We start from the raw sequence: 7173 nt of genomic DNA on the forward strand, positions 1-7173 counted from the left end.
GCATCTGCAAGGTGTTCAGAACCTTGAGAGCGAGCCTGGTTTACCATGACTTTGTAACTGGGGTAGTTTGCATCTCCCCATGTTAAACACTGCCAGGAACATTGACGCTGCCCTAACTTGCACCCCGATTCCAAGACGCTTAAGAGACTTTTCAAGGGTGCAGATTTGCTGGAGTGCAGGGCTACCCCCACCACAAGCCCTCCTACTGCAGATCTGTAACAGTGACATCCCCCGCTTCTCCTCTGCCCCCACCATGTAGTCGGGTCTCTTGCAGAGGTGGCATTGAGCTGCACAGAGCTAGTGCTGCACCATTTCTGGGAGCCCCCTGCACTAGGTGTATTCCCCAAGGACCCCGCCAATGCAGGGGTTCTCAATCTTTTCTGAATCACTCCCCACCTTAAGTTAGTTTTTTTTTAAAACTTGGAATCCCCACCTCCCCCAAAAAATTGAGTTACTGGCATTGTAACCCGGTGCACAATGCCACTCAATTGTAGCCTGGCTGCCCCATCATATGTCATAATGGAGGGGCAGCTGGACCAAATTTGAGTGAATGGCATTGCAATCTCGTGTTTGCCCTCCCCCCGCCCCGAATTATGAGAAGGTTTGCCGTGAGACACACACACCCCCTGAACCTTTGACATGCCCCACGCCCCCAGTTGAGAACCTCTGGCCTAGTGCAATGAGCCTCTTGTGCCATCATTTACAACAGTTCACAGGGGTGTAAAATGCTGCCAAATCAAAATGACATGTGACATTTCCTGTGCACTGTTGTAAATAGTATCACAGAACCACGGCAAAGCGGGCTTATAGATTTCAGAGGGAGTTAAGGGGAGTCAGCATGGACCAGGCTTAGGGTTGCCAATTCTGACTGAAGCTATTCCAGGAGATTTTTTTCCTCAACAAGAAGTAATGTTATTTTCTTAAAATATCCTATTAAAATCTCCCAGATTGCTTTCAATAGTCACCAGGAGATAGATGCCGACTCTGGGAGACTGCAATTCTGGAGGGTTGGTAACCCTAACCAGGCTTGTGGCGGATGATGACTCACTGGCACAGCACCTCCTGCTGGTTGTTCAGGGAATTCGCTCTTTTCCATCTCCAGAGCGCCCTCTGCCAGCTGCTGGCCTCACCTGCTGCTGGCCCTGGGTCCCTCTTGGATCCCAGAGCCCTTTGCTCAGGGGTTCTGCCCACCACAGTACCCCCTCTCTCTGGGTCTCCCCTCCCAAGGGAACCCCCAACCCCCTATCCCCACCTTGGGTCAGTGGCTACTGCCAGTCATCATCTAGTCCCCGCTCACTGGGGCAGACTGCAGTCTGTAAACCACTTACCACTGGTTGGACCAGCTGCCTCTGCCTATATCTGGGCTGTCCTCTGCAGCCCCAGTACCTTTGTGGGCCCTTAACTCGGCCTGCAGCCTGGGGCTTTGCTAGGCTGGAGCTCCCCAGCTCCCTCTGCCCTTCCCCAGCACTGCTCCACCCTAGGTACCCACCTCAGCTTCCCGGGCAGCCAGGTCTCTCTCTTAAGCTCCTGGCTCAAGTCACAGCCCTTTTATAGGGTCAGCTGTGGCCTGACTGGGATGTGGCCAATCAGCCTGCTTTCCCAATCAGCCTTTCCCCAGCCACAGACCTCTCCAGGGCTGCTTTTAACCCCTCCGGGCAGTGGGATGACTACCCCGCTACAAGGCTCTATGCCTCTCCTCATCCCTGTGTAATAAGCGTTTACATGAAACGAACTTTGACACAAAGAGTTATAAAATTCTTGGGGTGAAGTTTGACCTTTGATTGGTGGATGTGGCTCCCATTAACTCCAGGATGAGCCATGCACATGCATCAAAAAAAAAAGCAGACTCTGGGACTGACATTATTAATACAATCTGCATAAGCACTTAATATATAATCTAGGGGACAATCGCAAATGTAGCAAAAGTGGGTGCAACACTATTAATTTCATTAGAATTGCATCTGTTCCTATCAGATCTCAATTTGGCCCTTCACTGATCTTTTATTTTATTTTTGCTCTCAATTAAATGGCAGCTTAGCTGATTTAATCTGTTTTTTTTTAAAAAACAAACAAACAGTTGACAGCCTGACTCACTCATCCTAATGCAGCGCAGTGCATTCAAGATATTATTAAACCTTGTAATTTCAAACACACTCGTGTGATTACAATTTAGATGAGAATTCATGGAGTTTGAGTCCCACGTTATCGCCTAGTGCTTGCTCGGGAAGCACAAGCCCTGCAATACCAAACAGAATAAATAAATTGCTTCCATTGCTGAGACTGCAAGTGGGAAGTCCTGGCTGTTTTAAAGAGAATCTTCATTTTTTGTTAAATGGTGGGCTAAAGGGGGGAAGTACATGGCTGGTAACTGGAGACATACTGTGTTTCCAGATGGCTAGAATGAAATTACAAAAAGAGCTGGGATATGGAGAAGCAGAAGGGGGCCAAAAAAGACCATGGGGGGAGTTTCTATCATCTCAGTGCTTCTGTTATCAGATGGCGATGAGGGTCATTTAGCAGTTTCATTGAGTCTCATTTCATTTTGGTGTTATCTCGGGATATTAACATTTTTATTTCATGTGGCCAACAGAGCTTTGAAGGCTAACAGTGATTGAACTGGCTTTTAAGCTGGTTGCTACTTTAGCGGCTAGGCTTTAAGTAGAATGAAAGATCATTGTGGACTAATACATGCCTACAGGTGCCATCGTGTAAGGGATGTTTTTTTAACAGCCTAGTTCATTTTTATACTGAGTGACGGCACACAGAGCAAGACAACAAGTCAGCCTGGAGTGGATGGTTTTTTGAAGTGTGATGTCTCGTTGGTACAGACATTTCCAGGGATATGAAGAGCTGTCAGAAAGCGGTGAAGAAATTTAGGGATTATTAGCGGAAGAGAAAGCAGAAGACTTATCAACAAGGATGTCGTTTCTAGGAAACGAGATCTATTCTTAAAAAAAATAGTATTCACAGCCTCCAGGGGAAAATTACAGCTTTTTAAAGAACTGGCAGAAAAAGTAGCAAGGGCAAAAAAAGTCAAATGACAACAGATGTACTCCTTGGTGGGTCATTTGAATTTTGCCTGAAGGGTAATCCCAGTGGGGATGGGTATTTGCACTTCGTTTAGCAGCATCCACAGCAGGGATAAGGCGATTTAATCACTTTATTAGAATAACATCGTCATTAAAGGAGGATTTGGGAATGGTGGGGGGAAGGGGGGGCGAGTATTTTTAGAAAGATTCAGTTGGATACCAGGTCTCAGTGACCAGCTTGCAGTTGCAGCTGTTTATGGCTGCATCAAGAACATTTCTGGCTAGGTCCTTGGTGTGCAAAAAGGTTGGTCTGCTGAGAATAAAGTATTTAAACATTAGTAGGTGTCCTAGTTAAGGATAGCTCCTTGTTGCACCTAAAAAATAGAAAATCTGGAAAACTTCATAAACATATGCAATGTCTTAAGTGTCTAGAGTAGTGGGGGTCCAGCTAATTCTCTTCTGTTGTTTTTAAATGCCTTGCAAGAGTCTGATCCTTGCCTCCACACATCAGCGTTTTTTAGGATACCTACTGTCCCGATCATGCAATGAGTACCGCCCAGGCAGACCTCTCCATCCAGGTGGAACCCCATTGACTTCATAACCTGTAGGTGTAGGACCTAGGTTCCCAAGCTACAGAACAGAGTTCTGTAGCACGTACGGGAACGTTACAATGAAGTGTTCCAAACCAGCAGTAGCATTTTATCAACTAAGTCAAAGCCAGCTTTTGTATTTTCCTTCATCCTTCCCTCCCACATAACCACCTACAGCTGTTACTGCACATGTACACCGTCACTTTTTTCATTTACAGTAAGTTGCATCAATTGTTACATATACAGTTTCCTGTGTTGAGTAAGAAAAGGGAGCACAGCGCCATTTCCAAGCATTACACTGCTAGCCAGAAGAATTTTCCTCTAATTACTTCTACAGCGTGATCGTAACATCTTGGGATCAAGAGCCCAAATGTCACCAAATCTGTCCTCGTTTTCATTCTGGGCTGCATGCCATTTTCCAAATTGAAGAGCTCAGAGCATTGGTTTGGAGCACATGAGCCATGTAGGAGCTTGGACTCCCACTCACGTGAATAGCATTGTTCCTAAAGTGAAAAGAGAAAGAATGTTAAGAACAATTTGTTCCAGGTTTGTTAATCTGTCAAAATGCAAAGTACCCCACATGAACAGTTGTCTAGAAAGCTGTCCTCTTGTCAAAATTTTGTAACATGTTTCAATCCACCACCCTCCAAAATCAATCACAGGCAGTTTCCTGACATGTGTAAATAATCTGGTTCGTTGTTGCCACATATTTTGTGGGATCGGTATGTATCAGGATTGCATTGTAAGAACAGAAGAAATAGTTGTTCTCTATAGCTTATGAAGAAGGGTTAGTGCTAGAAATCATGAAGAAGTCATAGGGAAATGTGTGATATGTGTAGTGAAATTTGATCTAAAAATATGTAACATGGATACAGAAGGAAGAATAAGGAATGAGCTAAACACTTCTTGTGAAATACAAGGAAGGATTGTCTAGTGGTTACAGTAGCCTGGGAGTTGAGAAACCTGAGTTCTGTTCCCTGCTCTGACACAGACTTCCTGTGTTCTCTTGAGCAGGTCACTTAATTTCTCTGTGCCTCAGTTCCTCATCTCACACGGGAGCATGTTTGGGATAAATACATAACAAAGATTTATGTGATCAATATTATAACATTGGGGATCTAAGAAAGATAGACCTCTGGGGTGAGTGGTGCTCATTTTTGCCTATGCATCTTCATGAGTCATGCCTTAGTAGTCTGCCTTGAAGCTCCCATGATCTGCCAGGCAGCCATGTATAAGTACCTCTTGGAGGCTAAGCAGAGGTAATTTGCCTCCTCCCTGTGATGGTGGGGATGCACTTTCTGGGGGTGCTGGAGTAACACTTAGCTGTGGACATAGTCAACTGCAAGGTTATGGAACAATAACTACTCCTGGGGGAATTCTGCACCAAAAAATAAAAAATTCTGCACACAATATTTTAAAATTCTGCACAATTCTGCATATTTTGTCAATATAATCATGCCAGTTTCAATTATTTTGGTAATTTATTTCAAAATATCTGTCAGCAAGTAAGTCTGTAACAATACAGACAACAAAAAAGATTCAGAAAATGCTTTTTGACAAATAGAGTCCTTATTAGGCATATTGATACAGAACTTTGAGTAATAATTCACTTAAACTACAATACAGAAGCATATTTCCTGCACTCCTCAGAAGCAGTGCAAAGGCTTGGGGGAGTCTGGGTCAATGAAGGAGCTGAGGGAGAGGGAAGTAATTGTGAGGAAGGTGCCTGAGAGTGAACCTGGAGGGCTGTTGGGTGTGGGTGGGAGAAGTATAGAACTTTTGTTGGGGGGGAGGGATTATTAGGGAGTTGGGAGCCTCCCCCATGCAGACTCTGGCTGACCCTTAGTCTCTCCCATTCAGTCAGGCACATCTGCCCTTATTCCGTGTGTCCCTGTACCCCCATGCTCCATTCAGCCAGGCATATCTGCACATGTCCCCACATGGCCCTGCACCCCCACTCCACCCTGTCCCTATGTGTCCCTGCACCCCCATTCAGCCATCCCCACTCCCCTCATCTCAGTGTGTCCCTGCACCCCTTTCCCCATCCCCCTGTCTCTGCACCCCCACTCAGCCACCCCCACTTTCCCCCATTCCCATGTGGCCCCACACCCCTGCTCGCATTCAGCCCCTGGCTCAAGGTTGTCACCCCACTAGCTCCTGTGCCCCTGCCTGTCTGTCCCCTCAGTAGCCCTTCTAAATCTCAGGCTGTGTGACCCCCCCCCCAGCAGGCCCATGTGCCCCACTCTGTCCATCCCCCCCCATATCCCATGTCTCCTCACCTGGCCCCGCAGGCAGGATGCTGTGAGGAAGGCAGCCTCTGCCCTCCCTCTCTGCAGCTGGCTGCTCCGGCCCATGAGCCCACTGCGTTCTCTTCTGGCACCGCCTGGTGGGGGCAAAAGGTATAACTGCAACTTCCCTTCTTCTCCCCATCATAACCCAGGGGGTGTGTGTGCAAATCTGGGGGGGGACATTAATTCTGTGCTTGACCAGTGCATGAAGAGGATTTGCATTGCACAGAGAGGTTGTTCCAGTTGGAATGGGTTTATCTAGGTACCGACTGAGTGAGAACCTGATCAACTACCGTGGAATTAGCCAGACTAGTCAAGGCCTCGGCTGTTCTACGTAGGGAGTTAACCACCCCAGTCCTGGTGCTCTGCACTCATGCAGGCCCATTTTGATGGTGAGTGTCAGTTTAATTTAAACAATGTGTTTAAATCAATCCCTTTTCAGCAAAGCACTCAGGGACTCACTTAACTTTAACGTGCTTATCTTGCAGTCAATTGATTTTAAGCATTTGCTTAAAGTTAAGCATGGGCCTTAGGGCTTTGCTGAATCGCGATCTAAGTGTATGGTAAAGCAGACATTTAATGGAATTATAGCAGTACAAAACAATAAATTCAGTTGCTGCCATTAAACTAGATTAGTCTGAATTCTTATGGGGCTGAAGTGCTTTTATACAGGGAGAATACAAATCTTTTAAAAGTCCACATATTTGATGGGATTATATCAGATGATCTTCCCATTTGGTAATCTTATTACCGACTGTGTAAATGTATACATAAGTTTGGCCATTAGTAAATATTATTATTACAATGTAATGTTATAATTAAAGATGGACTTAGCCTATATAATAAAATATTAATAAAATTATATATATTTTTTATAGTGAGCATATGCCTGTTTTAACAAATAACAGGTAAATAACACTGTGGGATGATTTACTTTTTGATTATATAATGTGTAGAAAACAACAATCTTGTTTATAAAACCAGATATTTGGTTGTATGCTATGTGGGGGAGGGATAGCTCAGTGGCTTGAGCATTGGTCTGCTAAACCCAGGGTTATAAACTCAATCCTTAAGGGGTCCATTTAGGAATCTGGGGCAAAAATCTCCCTGGGGATTGGTCCTGCATTGAGCAGGGGGTTGGACTAGCTGAGGTCTCTTCCAACCCCAATATTCTATGATCAGCTTCAAAGCTGTCAGAGTGAGTTTCTTTAGAAAGACATAGCTGTTGCTTCTCTTTAATCAAATTAATATTAGCAATAGCGGCTT

At 45.2% G+C, this 7173-nt stretch overlaps 1 long non-coding RNA gene across 1 annotated transcript; it reads right to left on the minus strand.

The window, feature by feature from the left end:
• Positions 1-4015: 4015 nt before the first annotated feature.
• LOC120371755 lies at positions 4016-5986 on the minus strand. The gene is made up of 2 exons (XR_005584559.1): positions 5899-5986; positions 4016-4122 (listed from the first exon to the last, which is right to left on the minus strand). It is a non-coding gene; the product is annotated as an uncharacterized LOC120371755 (long non-coding RNA).
• Positions 5987-7173: the final 1187 nt, after the last annotated feature.

Source organism: Mauremys reevesii, linkage group 9, assembly GCF_016161935.1.
Source record: "Mauremys reevesii isolate NIE-2019 linkage group 9, ASM1616193v1, whole genome shotgun sequence".
Lineage (NCBI taxonomy): Eukaryota > Metazoa > Chordata > Testudines > Geoemydidae > Mauremys > Mauremys reevesii.